A 27243-nucleotide genomic window follows, 5' to 3' on the forward strand; every position below is an offset into this window, starting at 1 on the left:
TGATCTTGAACAATTACGTGAGTTTATCATAAAATTTATCCAAAAGTTTAGGCACTTTATAGTGCGAGGGTACAGGCGGCAGTAAGGGAAGGGTTAAGCGCTCATACCTGGTATGCTCATAAATGTAAGAATGTGATGAATTGATAGGTATAAAAAATCCTGTGGGTGGTGAAGTCTTTTCCGCGTTGTTGTATATACTGGACTCCATGTATATGTATGGCTTATTAGTAACAGCACTAGAGTGATATGAAGGTGGAATATTTCCTTTAACCTTCTTTCTATCAATGATGTAGAAGTAAAATAACATTTACACAGGAAGTCAAAGGATATTTTTCTTTTCCCTATATACAGGCAGCCTCCGGGTTACATACAAGATCAGTTCCATAGGTTTGTTCTTAAGTTTCATTACAGACACCTTACAGCTGATCATTGCACCCTGGGACTATAGTAACATCCAGAGACTTCACCAGAGGTCAGAGGGGGCATCTGTAAGTCGAGTGTCCTTAAGTAGGGGACCGCCTGTACTTGGATTATGGATCTAGCTGGCAGCATAGGACATGGCAGATGGATTGTATTGTTGCTGGATGTACAGTAAAGAACTTATATCATATATAAAACAGGATAACATTTGGATAATAGAACAAGAGAAAGACTCGGGTGTTCTGGTCATACAAAGTGCGCCTCAAGGTCAGGCTGCAGCTGCAAAAGCAAGTCGGATTTCATCATAAATGATGGCGATTTCTTATTATTTCAGGGGAGAACTAACCGGTCATGTCAGGAGAGGCGATGGCTTCTCCATAAGCTTTATATAGATGAATGGAAGGGAAATCCAGGATTGCCACGGCTATGCTTGTGGACCGCAGCTACGATACAGCTATGTTTGTACATGTTTGTAATCTCTGTGTACGTAGCTGACCACAAGTATGGATGCAACTTTGTACACAAACACCCTCTTGGCTACAAATGCTTACTCTATACAGTGTAATCCCAGCCATAAACATCTTTAAAGCGAACCTGTCATCAGGAATATCATTTTTAGCTGGTTACAAGTTCCAATAAATTATGCTGATTTTTCAAATTCCTTTGTCAGAATTCTAAATCATTTCAGTATTTTATAAAAGTTTATTTCACAGTACCTGGCTTCCTGAACAGCAGCATTTTTCACTTTAAATGTAGGTTTGACGTTGAATCTAGGTTTGATTCTGATCAATTTGAGTTCAATTGGGTTCAATGATGACATGTCCATTCATCAAGTGGCCTAAGTAGAGCTTATTCATATTAAAAGTGAATAAGGCCGAGCTGCCGGACCAAGCACAGCCGCCATACTAAGTGACCGTAACACTCATCCAAGATCACATCCTATTTATATATAGTATCTATCTATAGTCAACCCTACACCCGGCTCCAATATTCAGTCCCTCTTACTATATAGAGGTATGTTGAAGTAAATCTATGCCTGTACGCTGAAACACCATCCTGTATCAATGACCAAACGTCTTCACCCTAATTTATAGCCCTGTGCTTCTCCCGTCCACAGGAGTGGGAAAACAAAGGCTAATGGATGATGTCACCGTACTACGGCTAAAGAAACAATAATCCTTTGGGTCCTTTGGTCCAGGGATACAATATTAATGTTTACCAATAGTCCCAACCTTGATAAAACTGTTTCAGGAAAGAGACAATTTGGGAAAAATTTGGTCTGAAAAGGGGCAACGTTTGTGCAATACTCGCCCAAGGACTGATCAATCCCAACGGAATTGGAGTTAATAGTCTTTAACTTGTCCATAAAACTTTACATAAATGAATAGTATCTGTAGTGGATCATAATATGTAATTATAATAGACGGGGGTAAAGGTAGGGTTTGTGAGATTGATTTCAGTGCAGACTCTGTAGCAATATCCAAGTCCGTTCCAATGATATCGGATCCATGAGAATGGAGTTTTGTTCCTTCATAGAGTAAAAATTCACAAAGAATTTTGCATTCAATGAGAAAAAAAATAAATCTGTGAGTAGATAAGAAAGCATAAATATGCTGGAATAATCCCACATTATTAGAACTATTTAATGAGGCTAATCCAAATGCGGATCCACAGAACATCAAAAAACATATCTGCAGCAGATTCCCAGATGTGTAGCAATACAGGGAATCTGACTTAAGTATAATTCTCAACTGGCATCTATAAAGGGAAAGCTACTATTACATGGCGGCCATTCTGGCGGAAATCTGCAATCAATCATAATAAACCAGGGGAACTTACTAATAGATCCAGGCTCCATTAATGTGGTGATCTTCTTATATATGTTATCCATGGCCTCCTTCCTTCTACAATCAACTTTTAAATTTACGCTAATGACCCATAAGGGTTCTGGGGGTGTTACCAGAGCTCCTCTGTGCTGTTGCTTCACAGGAACACTTCCACCCTCCTCACTGTGAGCTAAAACTCCCTGCTGCCATGAGATTAAGCCTGTGAAGCTACGGCACAAGGGAGCTCTGGTAATGCCCCCCAGTGCCCGTCAGGCTCAATAGCATAATTTTAAAAGTTGAAAAGTTTTAGAAGGGAGTAGGCCATGGTTAACACATATAAGAAGATACCACAGTCAAGGTGTCTGGATCTATGAGTAATGTCCCAGGTTTATCATGATGGATTTTCATGGTAGATTTCCATTACACTATTTTAGATAGTGGTCTGCTACAGATTACAGATAACTTGAGTGGAACTGTAAATCCCCCGTGAATGGAGGACTAGTGCCCACGTGTGACCAGATCCTATTCAATTCTGTGTCTTTCCGGGACATTGGGGCACATTTACTTACCCGGTCCAGTCGCGAACCAGCGGAGCGTTCTCTGACACTGATTCGGGTTCTGCCGGGATTCACTAAGGTCGTGCGCCCGATGTCCACTAGGTGTCGCTGCTGTGCTGAAGTCCGCCGTATTTCACCTCCCCCTTGTCGCGGTGTATGTGAGTGCTATTTTTGCGTCACAAATATTTTTTTCAATTCCACGGTTTTTTCGAATCCGTCCAGGCCCCCCTGATTTATGTTGCGTGAAAGCCGATCACGTGTGCCAAAATCCCGGGGACAATTCGGCGCAAATCGAAAAAATTCTGGAAACCCGACGGAAAAAACGCAATTCGGACCCTTAGTAAATGTGCCCCAGTGTCCTGCACGGTGCCATTAAAGTGAATACACCACATGAACTCCGATGCTTCGCTCAAAGATGGTCTTTGTATATTGTGGATTGGGGATCAGTTACAATAGCTGGACAACACCTCTGCAGCCTCTAAATAATACTCAGGCGTCTTCCATGGTATACAAGACGCTGTCCTAGAGCAAGGACAATGCTCCAAGTGCATCCGCAGAAGTGAAATATGAAAGACCTATGGTATATGTTATCTGAATATTGTCATTTTTTTGTTTTTTGACCCACATATAAATCGAATCTATAAGAACCGCAGATCACCTATGTTACACATATTTACTGAACAGGTGGGGCCTGGGGATAAGGAGCTGCTAGATGAAGGTATATCAGAGGAGTAATGGTCGTCCTATGTATTTACAATCTCAGTCCAGGAATGTTGTCAGGAATGCGCCGAGTATCAGCATCTCCTACTTTACTGACTCTCAGATAACAACCGCTGATGGAATATACAGAGTTGTCCGGATTTTACCATTACAATCTCTTCTGTGGTCTCACGGACAGCGTACACATTGAGACGTAATGGCGCGCAGGTCAGGTGATGAGCGGGGGGTGATAGTGAGACTGCACTATTGTATACATCAGTGATGGCAAACCTTTTTGACACCAAGTGCCCAAACTACAACCAAAACCCATGTATTTTTTGCAAAGTGCCAATGCGACAATTTAAGCAGTAACTTATTAATACCTGCTCTTAAATTGTATAGGCACCTGAGGACACCAATACAGTAGAAAGGAGGAGAAGAAGTTTGGATTATCATTGTAGCTTCCTTCTGGGGTCCTGGACTTCCTGGGACTGCAAGAGGCCTGGAGTCCTGTCTGGCAAACTGTACCCTGGGGTGATGGCACGGATGCCCATATAGAGGGCTCTGAGTGCCACCTCTGGCACCCGTGCCATAGGTTCGCCACCACTGGTATAGACCATGGTAGGTTCATCACAAATGATCATCTTTATCTCACCCTAAAACTAATAAAAATACACATCTAAACTAATATAGACGACATGTAAACTAATACAGACCCCCTCAACATATACAGACCACATGTAATACGCCCTAAGCAAATGCAGACCACAATCCAGACCCCTAAACTAATGTCATTACATATATCAGCCCCAGTCAACTAATAAAGACCACACACACACACACTAGACCCCTAAACAAATACAAACCACACACCAGACCAGGTAAACTAATACAGACCATACACCAGAATGTATTATAAGCTGCTGGGCACCAATGAAAATCTCTTCCAGGCCCCAATTATCACGTATCATTAATAGTACTTATCTCCTAATACGTTGAAAAAAACGTATACCATTTCCCATCTATTACTGCACCCACCGCAAGACAATGGAAAACCACTTTGGGGCCAGGGCCACGGTAAAGAAAGCACATACTGAATTCATACCTGGTACCTTGTACATATGTTTTAAGGACACGTCGGGAGTTACAGACATATCCTCCTATATACTCATAGAGTGGAATATGTCACTATTGCCTCCTCCTCCCCCCAAATGCAGGGTGTTTCCTCAGTGATGTCAGTGTCATTTTATGGAAAGTGACGTCACTGGGGTTATCCCTCCTGTATATACACTCAGCAGAGGCCGGTGGATGCAGTACTGCTGCATCTATCCCCCTGTCCTGCTAGACTTCAGTGGCTTCCGCTGAACGTATATGTCACTCAGCAGGAGGCAGCAACATATATATCGGGAGATTTACTGGCGTATACGCTCAGCCTAAATGTGATATGGACCCAGCCTCTGGTTGCTCCTGTGTTGCACTTTTTTTTTTTTTTTGCACCGTTTTTGGACCTGTGTGTGCCTAAAAAGGTCTTGAGTGTCAAAGACAGTAGTGGATTATAAAATAGGCGGTTTGTGAGGACCTTCTCAGTGAAATCTTTTCCCATCTGTTCCTGCTTTCAATACACAAGTACACAAGAGCCATTCAGGACCTTTGAAGGTCCTACAATGGTCCTGAAACCACAGATTGAAAGCAGCAGAAGGGACACATCCTCCATTCCACAAGAAGCTGATTCTTGTACCAGATGTATGAAGTGACTCCACGTTATAATATTCATACAGCCAAGGGATCATGGCAGTCTTCATCCGCCCGGTCTAAGAACCTGATTTTTCCAGGGGAGTTCCCTTCTGTTGGTTTCCCATGTTCCGAGGAGGTCACTCATTGGATGAAGTGGGTCCTGTGTCCCTCTTAAACACCCCATTGGATGCAGCTTCTAGCTCCCTGGGGTTATTCCATATAATAATGGAAAATCTCTTTCACTTTTCTGTTTCTAAATTATTACAGGCCGCACACGAGGCCCCCTTAAAGGGGTTTTCCCACAGGATAGGGCCGAACTTGCTCATCAGTGGAGGCCTCAGCGCGCCACACGGTAATTTCCCTCAGCTCCATAAAGATGAATGGAGAAGAACTGTCATGCGCGGCTGTCTGCTCCATTCATCTCCCAGAGCGACGAGGGGTCCGACTGAGGTACCTGGGACCCCATCAGACCCCTCATTCTTGTGGTCTGTGATCATTGAGACCCCCACCGATCAGCAAGTTAGGCCCTATACTTCAATTAACTCACTGTAAACTGTGGCTGGCATTAGCGACGCACCTACTACTGGCACCTTACACTCTTAGGGCCAACTTTGGCAAGGGGTTATCTGTGTCTGACACTAAGGGGCGCATTTACTTACCTGTCCGGAGGAATTCCCGAAAGTGCATTGTCCAAAGATTCACTAAGGTCGTTCACTGTGCCGATATCCTGCATGTGTCACTTCCCGGCTCAGATCCGCCGGAGTTCACCTTCTTCTTCCCGGTGCATGTAAGTGCATTGGTTGCGACACAATTTTAATTTTAAATCCTGTGCTCAGTCTGAATCAGTCAGATCGTCTGATGGCCCACCCCCCGATTTTTGTCGCATGAAAGCCGGCGCCGATGCGGCAGCATCCGATCCCGTGCGACACAATCCTCTTCTAAATACCTGTCACAGCAGCAGAAATCCCGAAAAGTCGGGAAGTATGACGTAAATGTGATCCAGGGATCCTTAGTAAATAAGCCCCTAAACGGGCATCTGTAGGCAGTGTTATACTTTGGGATTCTGCAAAATGAAACAAAATTCTCTGCCCATCTAAAACAATGTAAATAAAAGTAACATTGTTACGAAATAAGCCATCGGTGATACATGTGGGGCCATATATCCGTGAAGATACAGTGGGGGAGGGGGCGGGGGTAAAGGATTTAGTCAGCCACCAATTGGGCACTTTCTCCCACTTATGGGAGAAGAGAGACCTATAAGTGACATCATAGGGAGAACCTCAACTATGAGAGACAAAAAGAGAAGACGAATCCGGAAAATCACATTGTCTGATTTTTTAATAATTTATTAGCCAATTATGGTGGGAAAAAAGTATTTGGTCAATAACAAAAGTTCATCTCAATACTTTGTTATTTTATTTCTTTGAGTTGAGCTCTTCCTCGGAGTGATCACATCACAGCTTGTCCTGCCTTCTGATCTTGATGATGTTTTTCCACTGATATGTATATAGATACAACATGTGAACCACGTCATTGTGCTATAGTGATACTGGTTTCCATTGAGGAACTTCTACAAACATTCCCTACACTTTCCTCAATAAGACAAACAAACAGGTTGCAGCATGCGGAAAATCCTCCTGAATGTTACATTCACTGTCACTCTTGGAGTTTTTTGGGGCAACAGTGATGAAACCTCCTTCTACCATGTTTATCCTTCATTTGCAGTTAAAGGGAACCTACCACCACAAATCTACCTATAAAGGTAGATCGGGTGGTAGGTGGATCAATGGGACGTGAGGATAGCGCTTTTAAGGGCTAATCCTCACGTCCCCGCACTCACGTCCCCGTCCCCGCACGGTCACTGCTCCGAAGCCGGGGCTGCACAGGCGCGGGCCTGCTGTTCTGCGCATGCGCAGACTGCAGGATCGTCGGATGAGGGCGCGCAGCTACGAGCAGCTGCGCGCCGAAGATGGTGAGTAGGAGGAGAAAAGAGGCTACCGGGGCGTGGAGTAGCCGCGCCATGTAACCTCAGATGCGGCTACTCCACGCCCCAGTAGCCGCATAATAAAAGTTTAATAAAAGTTAGTTTAAAAGTGTGGGGACGTGAGGATTAGCCCTTAAAAGGGCTATCCTCATGTCCCATTGATCCACCTACCACCCGATCTACCTTTATAGGTAGATTTGTGGTGGTAGGTTCCCTTTAAAGGAATCCACCATCACAATCCATCATGATAAACCAGGGACATTACTCGTAGATCCAGGCACCGGGACTGTGGTCATCTTCTTATATTTATTATCCATGGCCTCCTTCCTTCTAAAATCAACTTTTAGAATTATGCTAATGAGTCATACGAGCTCTGGGGGGCCTTATCAGAGCCCCTCCTTGCTGTAGCTTCACAGGCTGTTACACTTCCTCCCACTGTGTGAGATTACAGCAGGCATAGGGAGTGGGAATGTCTTAAGGAGACTGGTGGGAGAGTGTTAGTTTAACAGCCTGGGAAGACATAGCATGGAGGGGATGTGGTAACACCCTACAGAGACCTTCTGGCTCATTAGCATCATTTTAAGAGAATGGTATGGTATCCTGGTTTCTGGATCTATGAGTAAGGCCGCACAGTAACGCACAGGGGGCGCAAGTGTCCCTGGTTTATCATGATGGATTTGAATGTTAGATTCCCATTACACTATTTTAGATAGTTGTCTGCTGTGCTAGCTGTCTCCTATAAACACATGCACACTCAGCTTTACTGAGGGAGATGCAGTGAAATCGGTAGCTGCCTGGTTATTATTATACCTCCAGATGCCCAACCCACCAAATATGGCAGGTCACGCAGATACTTATCTGACATATATGGCTACGTTTATTGCAGATTTAATTGCTGAAGTTTTATTAATCTGAATAAAACTGGTTTGGAAGCTGCAGAAAATGTTTACCTGTGAATAGGGGGATACAATCTGATCAGAGAATGGGGGTCCCGTTCCCACTAATTGACGGATCGTAAGGTCAAGCAAGCATCCTCCCTCTATGACTATGCTGATTAGATTGCAATCCCCTTTAAAGAAAATCCCATGTAGGTTCTTATTCAGTGACAGCAAGCAGATCTCCTGAAAAGTACACAGACTAAATGTATATTTGCTTCCTCATCTCTGAGCAGTGACGATGACAAGTCACCGAAATAAATGCAAATTTGTAATAATAGACGACATCATTTCCAGTGGAAGCTGTGGTGAAGAAAGCTGTTACTGGCACTGAAAGAAATTTGCATCAGTGCACAACACTTCTCATTCACTTCTCATTCACTTCTCATTCACTTCTCATTATGGATTGTTTTTAACTAGTTAGTAGCTTTTATGTTATTATGAACACAGTTGTCCTATAGGGTGCAGTATTTGGTGCAGAGTGTAGGTCACCCTATGCCAGCCTGTAGTCTGGTGCTGACCCAATATGCACTCAAAGACATGTATCCCTAATTGACCACCATAACCACGTGACCACTGACACTTCTGCCAAAACTGGTAGTGTCAACAAAGTGACTAGAGTTCATATAATGGAAACAGGGACACAAAGCAAAGTAGGTCCATTTTATCTTTCCCCCCCATTCCCTTTCAACTGGAAGGACCTTGGGAAAGCTGGGTGCTCCTGGCTGCCGTTCATAAACACAGTACATGGAGCTTCCTGATCTTTCCAGACAGGACTAATCAACCTGAGCTTATGACTCATACACAGCAGCTGGGGGATGATGCAGCGATTGATTAATTCTGCCTGTCAGGGACAACACAGTGAATGCAGCGTTCTCTGAAGCAGTGCATAATTAGGGTGAGGAGAAGCGCCCGGGCAACCACTGGAGAGACAGAGTATAATTTGTATAATCTTATAATCAATTTTTTGCAGAGAACGCTTACTTAAAGTACAAGCCAAGATCAGTCCCTGCATCATACTAAGCCCCATACTAAGTGGTAGATTTCCTTTAATCCTATTTATATGTTGGGTAGGAGGTAGGAGAAACTGTAAGGTAGGAGAAACTGGACGAGTACTTTTTTCTGATACTGCCTTTTATAGCGAAGCTGTCACTAGGAATGTAATTTTTAGCTGGTGACAGGTTCCAATAGCCTATGCTATGCTGATTATAAAAATGCCTTTGTCTGTATTCTGAATCATTTCAGTACTTTATAATAGTTTATTTCACATTACCTTGTTTAGTGGCGTGTGATGAGTCTCGGGGAAAGGGAGCAGCTGCAGCCTGTGTGTGCCTGTGTCTCAGTCTCCTCATGCATTCTTCATCCCCTCCACAGCTGGATGAGTGTGGAGGAGAAGGGACTGACATAGGCTGCAGCTGCATAATGCACAAACTTTCCAGCCTAGGAGAGAGCCCCATCAGCCCTCTTACTCCAATTCGCCATGTATGTCTCTATTAGTGATGTCTCATTCCGGAACGAGCCGGCTATAAGAGTTCATGAACGACGGGAGCCGGCTCCCCTCAGTGAGCCGATGCCTCACTTAACCCCGTACTGTACTCCTCAGCCCGCCACCAGAATTTTAAAAGTGGACAACCCCTTTAATAGAGATGCTGGTTTTGTTTGCCTTGCTGAAGAGAATTCCTGAGGAAGGGGGGAATGAGGGAGCTGAGCCGAGTTACACAGTGACCTGTTGAAGAGAAAACACGACCCTTGTGACCAGGTGAGCGTCTTAGGGAGGAGCCAGCAACTTTTATCTATGGATTTTTATTGAAAAAGAAATCATGGGGCACGGTATGAAGACTTCTATGGGAAACTGTGATTAAGTTTAATGGGGAAAACCTGATGACAGGTTCCCTTTAAGCTTTGCAGCTTTCAACCTTTGCACGGCATAGTTGCATAGAGTCATCGTAGTCATCTACAGACTTAACCACCTCCTACATAATGACTCTAGTTAGTCACTTGTGATATAGTAGAATATTCTGGCAGCCTTTCTACACCAGCTTGTATGTCGGCATTATGTTTGTGTATCTTCCCACAATCCTCCTCCGTTATATTCTCTAAGCAACAACAAAGATTAGAATTCAGAATTTTGATGTGTCCTGCCATAAACCTCCGAAAAATAGTATTTTCGATTTTGTAATTTTATGCAAGGTTTTATGTAACTTTATGATTTTTATGGATACATCCAAGGTATGTAAAATGTATATTTTACATATACATTTCCTTGTTTTAGCAAATGTCCACATTTTCTTAAATATCAGTAGGGGCTGTTGTAGGTCCACAGGTAAGTACCCTCATGGGTGCTATAGAGTGGGCTGGGGGATGACATTAAGAAATAATGTGGGGGCAACAAGAATTGGGCAAAAGTTTTTGGACTGTGTCAAGTTGTGGAGGATTTGGACTGTGGAGGTGTCAAGTTATCTTTTTGTGGTGGCCCTAAAGTGGATTTTCATTTGGCTAAAATTACATATGAAGGGACCATATAGCGGACCACTGAATTAAAAAAATAGTTACTCACTACTTAATGCTCTCCCAACACTCTGGTACCACTTGTCCCACTTTTTTCATATCCTCTGACCACAGTAGTGATGTGTCGTTTGCAAACGAGCTGGCTCTAAGAGCTGGCTTTTGTAGATGAACAATGTGAGCCGGCTCACCTCAGTGAGCTGATGGCTCACTTAACCCCGCCCCTAACTGGCTCAACATGCCCCCTTTGACCCGATACAATCGGGTTAAAAGTGGAGTGGTGTGGGGTGATTGACTGGTCTGTGGCTCCCTATTATATATTTAATAGGGAGCCGTTCAGGAGCCAGAAGAGCCGGCTCTTCATAGTGAGCGAAGCCTAATTAGCCAGATCACTAAGAAGAGCCGGAATTCCCATCACTAGACGACAGGAAGTCCTAGAAGAGGCCAGGCAGCCAATCAGTGACTGTGCAATGCTCTCCGCTTACTAAACCTTTTTTGTATTTTCATTGCAAAGTTACAAACTTGTCCTGGGCTTGACAAATAATTTTTTGTAATTTATTTATCCATTCTTTTACATTATTATGGGAAGTGACCATCTTAACTTCTTCTGTTACGGTAACTGCATTACAGCTACCACATGGACTATGGGAACCTGTAGTCTGAGATGACTCACTCATTTCTATGGGAGAAAGTTGTGGGCATGCTCTGTGACCTGTGCAGAGGTCATAGTGGAGGCGGTGAGATGTGATCAGACTAATACCAGTCTTAGTCTGGGCGACTTCTGTTCCTTTTTTTCATATGGAATATATAAACACAGAAAATATAAAAATAAAACTCTCTAAAATTGTCTAAAAATACACAAAACTCAATGAATACATTGGCCTGTTCTCTGACAGCGCATTCCTTTTGAGGAATATTACCACATCCGGAATCTTTGATGGTTTGAAGAACCTGTTTGGTCCAGATCCATCATCCCCTGGGTGTGGTTGACAAGCGGCTTATTAAATGAAGAGCTAATTAACGGTTAAATAAAGGTTATCTGGGTGGATTGTTATGTTAAGATGTCTTCAAGGATGCTCCAAAGTGTTAAGCTGGGATGTTCTTAAAAGTGGCACCAACCTGCCCTCCTGCCTTTATAATGGAGTTAGGGAATATGTATGAGTTCTGATTGGCTTTGCCAGGTTGGTTAAATAATCTTTGGCTGCTCCTAGAATGAACCCAAAAGTTTAAAGGGGTCTTCCTACAAAACAAGCCTTATCCACAGGGTAGATAGTGTCTCTCCTTCAACAATTGGATCCAATAATTAAATTGTCATAAGAAAGATATAATAAACCATAAGATTACAATCAGGTAATAGCCATATATGCAATAAGGTAAAAAAAAAAAACATAGATAAGGCGGAGTTAATAATTAATAAGAGGGTAACTTAATAATGTATTCACCCTGTATGGAGTCTCAATAATATAGATTTGTAGGGATTGTGTGTATCAATACAGGTGTATGGGATATGAGCCCTGAATAGGCGCAGGACTCAGGGACCTTTTTCTATATAGGGTGAACCGTAATTGGGTGCCCTGGTACTGATTTTGCAATAGGACCCAACAGACCCAAGTTATGCCTCAGCGTTAAAGGGTGTGTCTTACTCAAACGCAAAAGAAATATATCTGACCACATTTTTTCTAGCACTAATGACTCAGTAACGACTACTTAATGGGGTTGGCACTCTTTTACGCGAGTTCTCCATGTGCCTTTATGGCATTAATAATAAATCCTGAATGCTCATCAAGTGATTCAGCATTCCTGCTATTTAGTTTAGTGCTGTCTGCAAACTCTCCATGGATCCTTGTTTACATGTCTGTGCACTGATGAATAGGAGGAGCTGCAACAGCAGAGTTATGACTCATCCTGCTTTCCCCTCTCCCTGTGTCTGTCAGTGAGAGAAAGAGGCACAGTGGCTGACGCAATTAGGATGGATTGAAGGAAACAGGAACCTGTGTATATATGCAGAGGGCATTATGCAGAGACATGTGTAATGGAAGAGATTTATTGAAGAGTTTCCAACCCCTTTAAGCTCCTACTTGGCAGTTTTCATGTGCTAGGACCTGGGAGGTCAGCATTATAGCTAATGACTCCCTGCAGAGGTCAATCGCATTGGCAGTTTAACTCGCATAATAAGGGGGAATTTAGAATCATATAGGGCGGCACGGTGGCCGAGTGGGTAGCATTTCTGCCTTGCAGCGCTGGGGTCCTGGGTTCTAATCCCACCCAGGTCAACATCTGCAAAGTTTGTGCTTGTGTGGGTTTCCTCCGGGTCCTCCAGTTTCCTCCCACACTCCAAAAACATACTGGTAGGCTGATTAGATTGTGAGCTCCATGGGGACTGGGACCAATTTGCCATGCTTTGTGCAGCGCTGCGTAATCTGTAGGTGCTATATAAATAAAGAATTATTATTATTTATTATAAGAATTGTTCAAATACTACCAAAATTTCCTATGCCCGGTTGTGTTAAAATCCTGAACCTGGAGTCTTTTGTGGAGGTGTTATGTATTAGAGGAGAATTCCGGATAATTGCTATGACTCCAAGGAGGAATGTTTTCCTCAAAAGTAACTTTCACACTCTTTTAGTTGAGAAGACGTCTTAGAAAATGCAATAGTAATGGTAACAGTAACCCAAGACAGGATTTTCACGTCTTTACTATGTGTCACCCCGGATAAGTGTGAAGGCTGATGTGATACGGAGGAGAGGAGGGAACTCGTCTCACACTAGATCTTTCGATAATTGGGCTACTTAACACAAGCTGAATTAATAACCAGATCAGAGCCGGCATTCCCGCGGAAGTCACGCAACCCTTCGCTCTCCAGACCGTGACCTCCTTCTACTACGAGAACCCGGCAATTAAAGCAAGTCGTGCGCCAGACAACACCGTTCCAGGCAGATTTTTTTTATTTTTTTTTTATAACATAATTCGAACCATCAGGCCATGAAGAACAAATGTGAGGAATCCAATATTTGTGATTGTAACGCTGAAGGAATAATGACACTGAGAAGATACTTAGGGAGTCAATGAAGTGCGCAGAGGAAATGAGCAGCAGCTTCATTAGTGTTCGGGGTTTGTAGGACTATCCCTAATGCGCTCCTGTTGTGGGATGCTGTTCCCATAATGTGCTCACGTGGATTGTCTGAGTGTGGAAATCGTCTGAAGTCATTGGGGGGTTCTTTACAGTAAAGGCGGTGATGCTGTGACAAGTTCTTAGTCAAAATAGAGGCAAAGAAATTCACTGGGAGAACTAAATGATCAGAACTAATGACGTCTGCGGTTATGGGGCTGGAAATATTTTTCAGCGATGTACCATATATACTCAAGTATAAGCCTAGTTTTTCAGCACACAAAAAATGTGCTCAAAACCCAAACTCGGCTTATACTCGAGTAAAATATCAAAACTCACCTTTCTGGCTTCCCCCGCTGCTGGCTATATACTGGGGCAGGGGGCTGGCTATATACTGGGGGATATGGGCTGTCAGGCTATATACTGGGGGGCAGGTGCTGACTATATACTATGGGCCAGGGTCCGGCAGGCTACATAATGGGGAGGCTGTGACCAATGCATTTCCCACCCTCGGCTTATACTCGAGTCAATAGGTTTTCCCAGGTTTTGTGGTAAAATTAGGGGCCTCAGCTTATACTTGGGTCGGCTTATACTCAAGTATATAGGGATAAAGATGAAAAAGATTATTACCAAGATCTGAGCGAGATTGGATGCGAATGCGGATCAGTCATAACAGTGAAATACTCCGACCACCCTTGATTTAACCCCTTATATTCTACAGTCATCTTATGACAATGGCATTTAAGAGGTTTAAGCAGAGGGCAGGAGCGCTTCCCTCTTAGCTCATCCCATAACAGGAGTGCAGTGTATTATACAAGCAATCATATCACATTTCTTAGTATAATAATCTCATAATGGTTTTAAAAAGATAAAGAATGAAAATTAACCCCTCAAATTTTCTTTAATCTCTAAAACCTGACCCTATAGCCTATCCTTCTTACATTATTTTTTAGGCAGACCCTGCTGGTGTCTTATTCATTTTTAATGGCCTACAAGGAGCTGAGATATCTTATATTTTCTCTTGGCTCATTATGTTGTGATTTTATGATTTATTATTTTCATTAATTTATTGGTTTTAAATGGAACCTGTCACTAGGGACCTCATTTTCACTAAAGACATGTTGTAGAAGCCCCTCACACCTGGAGTAGAAATATGCCTTTCTGCTTTCTCTAAGCATTTGCATTACAATATAATTGTGTGTTATAACTTACCTTGTAGCCTGTCAGAATCCTCTGTGTAGTCCCAGGAGTTGGGTTTTGGTTTAGATACATTTAAAAAAACATGTGATTTGTCTGTGCTGCAGACTCCTCAGCTCTCAGCTCTTCCTCCTTCTCCTTCACAGAGCTCACAGCCTGGTGAGCTATTATCTATTTATACACACAAAGAATTGCACCATTGAAAACTATAAAACAGTGACAATTGAGATTTTTGTGCAGGGTGTCATAGAAGTAACTAGTTGTCATTGTGAAACACAGAAAATCAGCCACTGCCAGTCTTCGGGCTGCCAAAGATTGTACACTATGCAGAATGCTGCTTAAAAGCAATATTTAGTGATATTGAGAGGAGTTCTGCTCTTTGTACAGTTCTTATGTATTGGAAGGGTCATGTAAATTTAGATAAGGCAGTTCTCGGGTTACGTACAAGATGGGTTCTGTAGGTTTGTTCTTAAGTTGAATTAGTATGTAAGTCGGAACTGTATATTTTATAATTGTAACCCAGGAAAAATCTTTTTTGGTCTCTGTGACCAAAAATGTTGGATTGTCATAAGAACCAGGATTAATAATAAATCTTCATTACAGACGCCTGTGATAACTGTTACAGCTGATTATTGTAGCCTAGGTCTAAAGTACAGTAATTACTAACATCCAGAGGTCCGTTTGTAACTAGGGGTCGTCTGTAAGTCAGGTGTTCTTAAGTAGGGGACCGCTTGTATCCTTCTTCTAGCAATTAGTTGTAATCTGTGGGGAAACTGGTAGTAAGTGTTGAATTTACCTGCAGCACCTCCACTGGAGTAATGAAGGTGTAATGTAAGTGCAGCATCTCGACTTCAGCAATGAAATTTTATGTATCTTGAGCACTTCCACTGGAGAAATGAAAGTCTAATTAACTTGCAGCATCTACACTGGAAAAAAAAAAACTTTAACAACAGTACAGGTGATAAATGTAATATACTTTATTCGAGAAATCTGTGGCCTTCTTTTTGTGTATTTAAAGTACACCTGTCATCAGGTCTGTGTCACTTGTCCTGTCACCTCTACCTGTTGGAGCAGCTCACAAGGATCCATCCGAGCCTTTATCTAGTTATTTCATACATTATTCATTGTAAAATCATCTATTCTTTATTATGTAAATGAGGCTGGTCACATGGTCAGAGGCAGTGATGTCACCCCTGTTATCCCTCCCCTCTCCTCCCCCTGCTCATGTCTGTGTGTAATGTATAGTAAAGCATTGCTGGTGTCTGTGCCTTATCTGCTGACATGCTGCATCCTCCTAATACACATGTGTGAGACACAGACATCAGCTACACAAGTACCTGACATGTTCTGCTATAACATGGCTGCCTGGAGCTGTTGTATCTCTCCTATACACACACAGGCTGTCGGGGGCGCCAGCACAAGGGAAGCACATGGAGGAGCCATTACGCCATTATACAGGCTGTCAGTCATGCACTGGGGGGTGTGGCTGTGCCTCCCACTCATGAATAAGCAGGACAGCTCGAATATGCTAATGACTCATTGGACATCTCAAAGGTCATTTCCATACAGCTTTAGGACCTCATTGCTTAAGTTTACAGGCATGTAGAGGGACAATGAAGGGATAGAGGCAATGCTCTCTAATAGCAGTTTATGAAAATATATTTAGTTTAGGGGGTTAATTTGCCTGACGGGTTCTCTTTAAGCAGTGTGTATAAATCAGCTTTGTGTTCTGTTCTCCACTGACAGCTGAGAGATAAAGGAATCTGATAAAGTATGTAATGACTTAAATCCTTACAGACAGATGATCTAATCTCATAAAAGAGATACCGTATATACTCGTTTATAAGCCAAGTTTTTCAGCACAAAAAATGTGCTGAAAAAACTCCCCTCGGCTTATACACGAGTCAAGTAAAAAATAAAAAACTTAATACTCACCCTCCGGTGTCCGGATCGTTGGCGCGGGTCCCGATGTTCAGCGCGAGGCTCCCGATCTTCGGCGCGGGTCCCGGCGGCTCTTCTTCTTCTTTCTTCTCTGTTCTACCGCCGGCAGAGTCGCGTCCATGCGATCTGCGGCGGGTGCACACTATGTTGCGGCGGTGTCGCCGCTGATGACGTAATCAGCGGCGACACCGCCGTATCATAGTGTGCGCCCGCCGCAGATCGCATGGAAGTGACTCTGCCGGCGAGAGAGCAGAGACAAAAGAAGAGAGAAGAGGAGACGCCGGGAGCCTCGCGTTGAACATCGGGACCCGCGCCAACGATCCGGACACCGTAGGGTGAGTATTAAGTTTTTTATTTTTTTTGGCAGGGGGCTGCCTGTATACTACATTGGGGGGGGGGGGCTGCCTGGCTGTATACTATATTGGGGGGGTGGCTGCCTGTCTGTATAGTACATTGGGGGGGCTGCCTGGCGTATACTACATTGGGGGGCTGCCTGGCTGTATACTACATTGGGGGGGCTGCCTGGCTGTATACTACATTGGGGGGGCTGCCTGGCTGTATACTACATTGGGGGGGGGGCTGGCTGTATGCTACATGGGGCTGGCTGGCTGTATGCTACATGGGGCTGGCTGTATACTACAAGGGGGGGGGGGTGGCTGTATACTACACCCACAGCTTATACTCGAGTCAATAGGTTTTCCCAGTTTTTGGTGGTAAAATTAGGGGTCTCGGCTTATACTCGGGTCGGCTTATACTCGAGTATATACGGTACGTCAAGGTAAGTGATCTCTAGGTAAAGAACAAGGTGATCTTTAGCCTCCTTTCCTTATCTATGTGCTGTATATGGTACTTTATATACACTGCTCACTGCAGGAGAAAGAAGGACCAAAAAACAGACACAGAGAGGCTGTTTTCCTTAAGTTTAGCTTTGCTTTCAACATTACATATTGTCTATTCAAATAAAAAATACAAAATAAATTCACTCAAGACTTTCCTTTTATTCACGCCACATACAGGATTTTACAGTCAAGAATATCACCTATATCAATGTCAGATCAATAAATACATCCTATATTCTCATCCCTCGCTATAAGTAGCAATGATGATAAAAATGTAATAACAGCTTCTCCAAAAATGGCTCAGATTTTGGCAAAGATTTGACACTTTCTGAGGTGTTGATTAATACAGCAGGAGTCAAAAGCATCCTGGGGAATATTCCATATCTACATGAACCCGTTTATAAAGTGTTCACCCGGATGCCATCTTTCTTTGCTAAAAATATGTTTTTGTAATTTTTTTTTTTTTTTTTTGGGGGGGGGGGGTCATTTTGATTAAATTAGTATCAGGTCCCAGAGTGCCCTGTGTTAATGGACTGGTAGTTCAAAACCTCAACATATCTTGTTTAATCCCTGAGCTGAGGGGTTTTGCTGAAAAAACTATTATAAAATTTGCATAATGAAGCTCTGTTGCTTCTGTGCCTGGGCTCTGGGCTTTTTCTTTTACATTAAAGTGAACCTACCACCACGATTCTACCTATAAAGGTAGAAGGGGTGGTAGGTGGATGAATGGGACGTGAGTATAGCCCTTTTTAGAGCTAATCCTCACATCCCGGCTATCTTTTAGAAAACTTTATTAGGCTAATGTGTAAATTTTGTTAAGTGGCTACTGGGGCGTGGAGTAGCCGCACATGAGGCTACACGTCGCGGCTACTCCACTCCCCAGTAGCCTCTTTTCTCCTCCTACCCTAACATCTTTGTCGTGCAGCTCCTCATAGCTGTGCCCCCTTGTCCAAAAGGCCGGTGTTCTGTGCACGCGCAGGACTCCGGCTTTTCGGACAAGGGCGCGCAGATACGAGGAGCTGCGCGCCGAAGATGTAGGGTTAGGACGAGAAAAGAGGCTACTGGGGTGTGGACACGGAGCTGGGACAACCCCATCCAGTGCGGGACCTTGAAGGAATATCCGGGACAACTCCCAGCTGCCCGTGACAGCGGGACAGAGTTGAACAAAACTGGACTGTTTCACCAAATCTGGGACGGTTGGGAGCTATGCTTTATTTTACATTAACAAGCTCCTGAGTCCCGGGAGGGAGGATGGTTGCAGCCTGTGTGTTCCTGATTCAGCCTCCTCTCCTTCACACTCATGCATCTCACTCCCCCCTCCCCTCTTCCTGCCATGTGCATTGAGCAGGCAGGGGAGGGAGGGTAATCTGAATGCATGAGAAGACACAGGCTGCAGCTGACCTCCTTTGGGACTCACACCATGCTGCTGGAAGTAGTATTTATGCAAAATAAAGATTTATAAAGTACTGAAATGATTCAGAATGCTGATAAATAGTTAAGTTGGCGGCAACAACGGGAACCGGCTCCCTGAAGGGAGTCGACAGTTTACTTAACCCCACCCCTAAGTGGCTCACCACGCCCCCTTTAACCCAATAAAATTATGGTAAAAGTAGAGTGAAGGAGGTGACTGCTTGGACTGAGGCTCCCTATTATATATTTAGTAGGGAGTCGTTCAGGAACCAGAACAGCCGGCTCTGCTTAGTGACCGGAGCTTAATGATCCAGCTCACTAAGAAGAGGCGGACTTCCCATCACTAATGACAAAGGCATTTTTTAAATCAGCACTCTAAAAGTGACATTCCTGATGACAGGTTCCCTTTAATGTTGTTTGCTCTTTTATGGTAATACATTGTAATCCTATTTAAAAAAAAACATGTTGAAAACCTTCTACAATAGAAATCACAGATCCGCAGATTTTTGCTGTGGAACGTTGGTTACATTCTCACATCTCCTGCGCCTCTAAAACATCTCCAAAATATGCCCTTATCTCCGTCTAGACACATCCAAACCTCTCATTGTGGCCCTGATTCATTATCACCTGGGGCAGCCAGGCTAATCTATCTGTGCACCCATTGTCCATTGTGTTCGCACAATGTGGAGCAGAGCAGTGCATTAATCACGCCACAAGTGCCAGATCAAAAAGTTGAAGAATTGTTTGCAAAAAAAAATCTTTATTTTTACATTTCTGCTCGAATTTCGGAACATTTCACTTTCAGAGAGCCAGTGTGGTCAGAAAGACGAGCCAAAGGTATCAGACGCAACTTTGCCAAAATGTTGCAAAACTTGTCAAAACCCGCGCCAGTGGCGTGTTGTAGACACTAGAGGATGGTGGAAGGAGAGGGCTATTGTCTTGTATAGACTTAAAGGTGCTACAAATTTATGCTTGATACATTTGATACAAAATACTGGAATGTACAGGACTCCAATAAAGCTAAAGCTGCCCCTCATGATAAGTCCTACCCCCCCACAAGTGAGGGAATATGGTTTGTCACAGACGTCGGCCACGCCTGGGCTCCCTTACTGTTTTGCTTTTTGTTCTTTATGTTTTCGGAGAAGTGATCCTACTATCGCTTCTAAGGAAAACCACAGATTGTCTGTACACAACGTATTTCCCCCAGATATGTCTGTGCGGGAATAAGATCATGTCACACAGACCTGCGCTGGATCACTAGGATCCTTCTTTATAACACATATGGACACTGATCATAAAAGAGTGGGGTGAAGCAGGAGGAGCTGGATGAACACTTTCCCTGGGGTGCAGTGAGGTAGTGATGTAGTGGAAGGAGCCACAGTCTGAAAAAAGTTAGAAAACGTTCCTGATACAAGCAATGTAAAAGATGTAAAATATCTGAGATACCAAAAATCCTTTAAGTTACAGCAGTCAACGCTTCATGACAGCTGCAGTAACCTGATATGAGCTTCACTGTGGGAACATAGAGGGGGATTTTGTCAGCGCGTCTACGTTTCTGCAAGAAATTGTAATTATATTTGCAGCTACGCCACCTCTACGCCATGTGGGCATGGGAGCACGCCTGCCAGTGATGTGGGTGGGCTCCGGGCATCCCTGCCCCGTGCATGTGTAATTCCACAAAACCTGCCCGCCTGGTGTAGTTTAGCCCGACAGATACATCAAGAGTCCTGTGACCTCTAGTGGGCGTGACCTCTACTATACGCAGGTGCACGAGTATAAAATGTAGAGTGTGTGTAGTGTGTAGAGTGTGTGTAATGTGTAGAGTGTGTGTAGTGTGTAGAGTGTGTGTAATGTGTAGTGTGTGTGTAATGTGTAGGGTGTGTGTAATGTGTAGGGTGTGTGTAATGTGTAGTGTGTGTGTAATGTGTAGAGTGTGTGTAGTGTGTGTGTAACGTGTAGAGTGTGTGTAATGTGTAGTGTGTGTGTAATGTGTAGAGTGTGTGTAATGTGTAGTGTGTGTGTAATGTGTAGAGTGTGTGTAATGTGTAGTGTGTGTGTAATGTGTAGAGTGTGTGTAATGTGTAGGGTGTGTGTAATGTGTAGAGTGTGTGTAATGTGTAGAGTGTGTGTAATGTGTAGGGTCTGTGTAATGTGTAGGGTGTGTGTAATGTGTAGGGTCTGTGTAATGTGTAGGGTCTGTGTAATGTGTAGGGTCTGTGTAATGTGTAGGGTGTGTGTAATGTGTAGGGTGTGTGTAATGTGTAGGGTGTGTGTAATGTGTAGAGTGTGTGTAATGTGTAGGGTGTGTGTAATGTGTAGGGTGTGTGTAATGTGTAGGGTGTGTGTAATGTGTAGGGTGTGTGTAATGTGTAGGGTGTGTGTAATGTGTAGGGTGTGTGTAATGTGTAGGGTGTGTGTAATGTGTAGGGTGTGTGTAATGTGTAGGGTGTGTGTAATGTGTAGGGTGTGTGTAATGTGTAGGGTCTGTGTAATGTGTAGTGTGTGTGTAATGTGTAGAGTGTGTGTAGTGTGTGTGTAACGTGTAGAGTGTGTGTAATGTGTAGTGTGTGTGTAATGTGTAGAGTGTGTGTAATGTGTAGTGTGTGTGTAATGTGTAGAGTGTGTGTAATGTGTAGTGTGTGTGTAATGTGTAGAGTGTGTGTAATGTGTAGGGTGTGTGTAATGTGTAGAGTGTGTGTAATGTGTAGAGTGTGTGTAATGTGTAGGGTCTGTGTAATGTGTAGGGTGTGTGTAATGTGTAGGGTGTGTGTAATGTGTAGGGTCTGTGTAATGTGTAGGGTCTGTGTAATGTGTAGGGTCTGTGTAATGTGTAGGGTGTGTGTAATGTGTAGGGTGTGTGTAATGTGTAGGGTGTGTGTAATGTGTAGAGTGTGTGTAATGTGTAGAGTGTGTGTAATGTGTAGGGTGTGTGTAATGTGTAGGGTGTGTGTAATGTGTAGGGTGTGTGTAATGTGTAGGGTGTGTGTAATGTGTAGGGTGTGTGTAATGTGTAGGGTGTGTGTAATGTGTAGGGTGTGTGTAATGTGTAGGGTCTGTGTAATGTGTAGGGCAGTGATGGCGAACCTTTTAGAGACCGAGTGCCCAAACTACAACCAAGACCCACTTATTTATCGAAAAGTGCCAACACAGAAATTTTATTTGTGATTTATTCTCCCTTCTCTGTCACAGCTTTCATTGATACCAGCCCCTGAGGACACCAGTAAAGTAACAAATAGAAGAAATTTGGATGATCGTTGTAGCTTCCCTCCAGGGTCCCATAAAAAGGAAGAATTGTCGGGGCCGGAGCAGGAGCTACAATGATAATCCAGATCTGTCCACACCTTCCCACTCCTCCAGTAGTCCCAGGTAACACTGTCGCTTTATAATAGCTTTGTACACAGCAAGTCCTTAGCGGTCTGGGACTGCAGGAAGATACCTGGTTTCCTCTCTGGTGATGGCCTGAGTGCCCACAGGAAGGGCTCTGAGTGCCACCTCTGGCACCAGTGCCATAGGTTAGCCATCACTGCACTAAGAATTAACTACAAAGGGTTCAGTCTTTGTCTCATCAGACCAGAGAATCTTATTTCTCATAGTCCGGGAGTCCTTCATGTGTTTTGCACACTGTATGCAGCTTTAATAAGTCTTGCACTGAGGAGAGGCTTCCATCGGCAGACTCTGTTATAAAGCTTTGACTGGTGGAGGCTAAAGTGATAAGTGACTTTGTGGAGCTTTCTCCCATCTCCTTACTGCATATCTTCCCCCGCAATTGCTTAGTTTGGCCGGATGGTCAGGTTGAGGAAGATTTGTGGTTGTTCCAAACTTCTTCCATTTAAGGATTATAGAGGCCACTGTGCTCTTAGGAACCTTGAGTGCTGCAGAAATTCTTTTGTAACATTGGCCAGATCTGTGCCTTGCATCAATTCTGTCTCTGACATTGGGCAGTTCCTTAGATCTCATGATTCTGACATGTACTGTGAGTTATGAGGTCTTATATAAACAGGTGTTTACCTTTTCTAATAAAGTCCAATCAGTTTACTTAAACACAGTTGGACTCTAATGAAGGAGTAGAACCACATCAAGGAGGATCAGAAGGAAATGGACAGCGTATGAGTTAAATATGAGTGTCATAGCAAAGGTTCTGAATACTTATGACCAGATGATATTTAAGTTTTTCTTGCTTAATAAATTAGCATAATATCTACATTTCTGTAGGGTACATTAATGAGCAAAAAATAATACTTTCTTGATGTTATGAATTGACTGCAATGAAACAAAGAGCGGAAATTTTAAAGGGGGTCTAAATACCTTTAGTACCCACTGTATGTAATGTGTATGTGTGCAATTTGTGTGCAGTGGGTATGTTAGTAATGTATATGTATAATGAGTGTGTATATGTATATATATATATATATGTATATATATATATATATATATATGTGTGTGTGTGTGTGCAATGGGTATAAGTAATGTTCAGGTGTGTAACCTACATACAATTGTGTTGTGGGTATGTGAGTGTGATGTATATACAGTATGTGCAATGTGTATGTAATGTGCATACATGTGTGTGGTGGGTATGTGTAATATTCATGTGTGTAGTGGGTATGTGTGAGTAATGTATATGTATGCAATGTGCATATTTGTATAGTATAAATATATATATAATATATATAGTTTGTAATGAGTCTATAAAGTGTATACATTTGTGTAGTGGATATGTGTAAGGAACATACATGTGTGTAATGTGCATAAATTTGTGTAGTGGGTATGTGTAATGTACATGTGTGTAATGTGCATATATGTGTGTAGTGGGTAGGTGTGTAATGTATTTATGTGCAATGTATATAATGTACAAAATTCAACTTGACAGCTTATGGTTTAAGTGTAAAAATGTTTAAGCCAAATTGCAGAAATAAACAGTGCAGATGAAAATAGTAAACTTCGTAATATACTTGTACATTATTAAAGGAAAATATGTATTTGTCCTGTTTTACACTCCTGGCCTTAGCAGTGTGTATAATCAGCTTTCCTCCTGTACCCCACTGACAGCTGATAGATAAGGGGAGGTTTCTAATGTCTCCTTACACTCACAACTCCTTACAGACAGTCACTGAATGGTCTAATCTCCTTACAGAGCTGAATAATCAAGTGAAATATTATTTAGGTATGTAAGGAGTTAAAGGGAAGTTCCCATTTCAGGAAATAAATGTTATTGTTTGAATAATGAAAAGTTATAGAATTTTCCAATATACTTTCTGTATCAATTCCTTGTGGTTTTCTAGACCTCTGCTTGCTGTCATTCTATAGGAAGCTTCTATGTTTACTTCCAGTGGATAGAAATCTGAGCATGGTCACACAGGTGCACAGCTCGTTATATCACACAGCTCTGATTACTCTCTGTGATATAACTGTGTATAACTCTGGGTATATTGGAAAACTGTATAATTTTTCATCATACAAAAAATAACATTAATTTGCTGAAATGGGAACAGCCCTTTCACCTTTAGTCTCCTCACTTTAACTACAAACTTTGTACAGACAGCTACACTGCTCACTGCAGGAGAAGAAAGGAGCAAAAAAAATGGGATAGAGAAGCTTTTTTCCTAAATGAAGTATATTTAAAAGTTTACTATTATCACTGCAAAATAAATTTCTGAAATTTAGAACTATTACAGGCTGTCCCCTACTTAAGAACATCCGACTTACAGACGACCCCTAGTTAAAACCGGTCCTCTGGATGTTGGTAATTTCCTGTACTTTAGTCTTAGGCTACAATAATCAGCTGTAACAGTTATCACAGGTGTCTGTAATGAAGATTTATTGATAATCCTGGTTCTTATGACAACCCAACATTTTTTAAATCCAATTGTCACAGAGACCAAAAAAATTCTGTCTGGAGTTACAATTATAAAATATACAGTTCCGACTTACATACAAATTCAACTTAAGAACAAACCTACAGAACCTATCCTGTACGTAACCCGGGGACTGCTTGTATCTTCAAAGCCTTATTTATGGATGTAGTAGGTCTACATTTGTATAAAGTGTATATGATGTATATGTAGTGGATGTGAACATTTTAATGTTTTTTCAGTATTTTCTGTATTATATATATATTACCACAGAGCTGTACTTTTGCTGATTTTAGCTGTGTTTTCGGTTTGTGAGGGGTATTGCAATGAATTTCTGAAGTGTCTACAGCTCTGGCAGGGGCATAACTTCCCAGGGTCCTATGAAGAGTCCATTATTAATACAATACAGTATAACTGGGGGTCCTTGTGTTACTCCTGGTATTATAGGTATGTGCACTATAGGGCGGGATATTAGTGGTGTATGAGCACTGTATGGCAGCATTATTACACGTGCTGTATCCCTGGGCTAGCTCTCTGGTGACACTCCCATCACTCCATGGGACCCTGGTACCAGTGTGGTACGTGCACGCCCGGCTGCCAGGAGTGGAGGGGCACCGTGTGTCCTATGTGATGCCATGAAGGACGGTGGGTATCAGTGTGAAGCAGCGCACTCCCCGTCCCCATCTCCTGGGTGTGTGTGAGGCAGAGCCCCGCGTGTTATTGGAGCGCTATCACCCTCCGCTGCCCTCACAATTGGCCCTCCACCACTGTCCGCTCTGTCATTGGCTTCGGCGGACCGTTCTTTTCTGTGATTGGTCAGTAGGCAGCAGCCCGTTCTTCGGTGATTGGGCGGCGGGGTGAGACGAGCGCTGGCGCCGGATTGGTCAGCGCCGCTCGGAGCTCAGCCATTGGCCGCGGGGGGCGTAGCAGGAAGACGGAGTCAGCGCGAGCTGCGGCGTAGCGGATCCCGGAGGCTTGGAAGCGCCCTCCCTCCGCTGTCACCCGGAGCCCCTCCCACCAGCAGCAGCAGCCGCGCGTCACCGCGGACACCCGCCCCCTCCGGAGCTGCGCCCTGTGGAGTGCCCCCGGGTGACAGGTAAAAAGCGGGTGACAGCCGCGTGTGGGCGGGAATGCGGTGACAACACGAGGGGCCCACGGAGCGGGTGTCACTTACCCCTGATGATGATGATGGTGGTGATGTGCGTCATGTACCTGCACTCACAGCTGCTGGAAAGTTCTGGGGGGCAGGGACGTGACATGATGGGGGTGGTAGTGCTGCAGGTGGATGCTGCCCCACCTGTATAGCATCACGATGGCCACTACTCACAAATGCCTGAGCATGATGGGAGTTGTAGTCATCACCACTCTCTGACCCCTGTGCCCTAGAAATGCTCCTTCTTGGAGGAATTGTCTACTTTGTACCCCCAATGGTTTTTTTTCCCTAACTTTTAAGGTTGTTTTGCGATAAAGAGAGTGATAATTTTAATCATTGGCCACTAAATGGCTGAATATTTGGGGTTGTGCTCGCACTTTACAGGTTAGATCTGAGCTGGGAGTAGGGGATGGGTGAAGCTTCAGCGTCCATCACAGCAGGGTAAGGACACGCCTGGTAACGCCCTCTTGGCAATTTATCCCTAGGTTTCCAGGAGAAATAACAGAGGAATGGCACAGCTTGTGAGGAGAGGGGATAGTGACAGGTGACATGGGGATCATCCGTCCTGGAGAGGGGAAAGCTCCTCTGTATTTGGGAGTCTCCACGGGAGCAGCCTCCTGTAAAGGACAGATGTTCATGACACTATTGTACATTGCTATGGAATATGTGGGTGCCTTATAGTTAGAATGAGCAGGGGCTCGGGAGAAGTGACAGCCAGGTATGTACGGATGCTTATCCCAGGAATGAATAGAACTGGATAGTTTCTATCTAAGCTGTCCAGTCACCATGGCGATCTGCGGGCTTATATCTATGGCCCAGTTTATATGTTACTTTATCTTTTCACAGGTATCTTATATTTATATATACTGCTCTATACCATACTGGATATATGGTATATAGCGATGGGCTGAGGGCTCTATATGGCTGTTCGCTGTATGTGGCGATCTGCTGAGGGCTGTATATAGCGATCTGCTGAGGGCTGTATATAGCGATCTGCTGAGGGCTGTATATAGCGATCTGCTGAGGGCTGTATATAGCGATCTGCTGAGGGCTGTATATAGCGATCTGCTGAGGGCTGTATATAG

General features: G+C 43.5%; 1 protein-coding gene across 5 annotated transcripts in view; it reads left to right on the plus strand.

The window, feature by feature from the left end:
* The window catches only part of BAHD1 (bromo adjacent homology domain containing 1), a 104467-nt gene that overhangs the window by 31994 nt on the left and 45230 nt on the right, over nucleotides 1–27243 (plus strand). For 2 of the 5 annotated variants that reach the window (XM_072115305.1, XM_072115311.1), the window contains exon 1: nucleotides 25901–26101. The exons of 2 other annotated variants lie outside the window; for them this stretch is intronic. The gene's annotated coding sequence lies outside the window, so the exon portion shown is untranslated. Of the gene's footprint in view, nucleotides 1–25900; nucleotides 26102–26137; nucleotides 26205–27243 lie in introns of those variants that run through there. One more of the 5 variants, XM_072115308.1, reaches the window with a different exon arrangement.

The sequence above is a fragment of the Engystomops pustulosus genome, chromosome 7 (assembly GCF_040894005.1).
Source record: "Engystomops pustulosus chromosome 7, aEngPut4.maternal, whole genome shotgun sequence".
Lineage (NCBI taxonomy): Eukaryota > Metazoa > Chordata > Amphibia > Anura > Leptodactylidae > Engystomops > Engystomops pustulosus.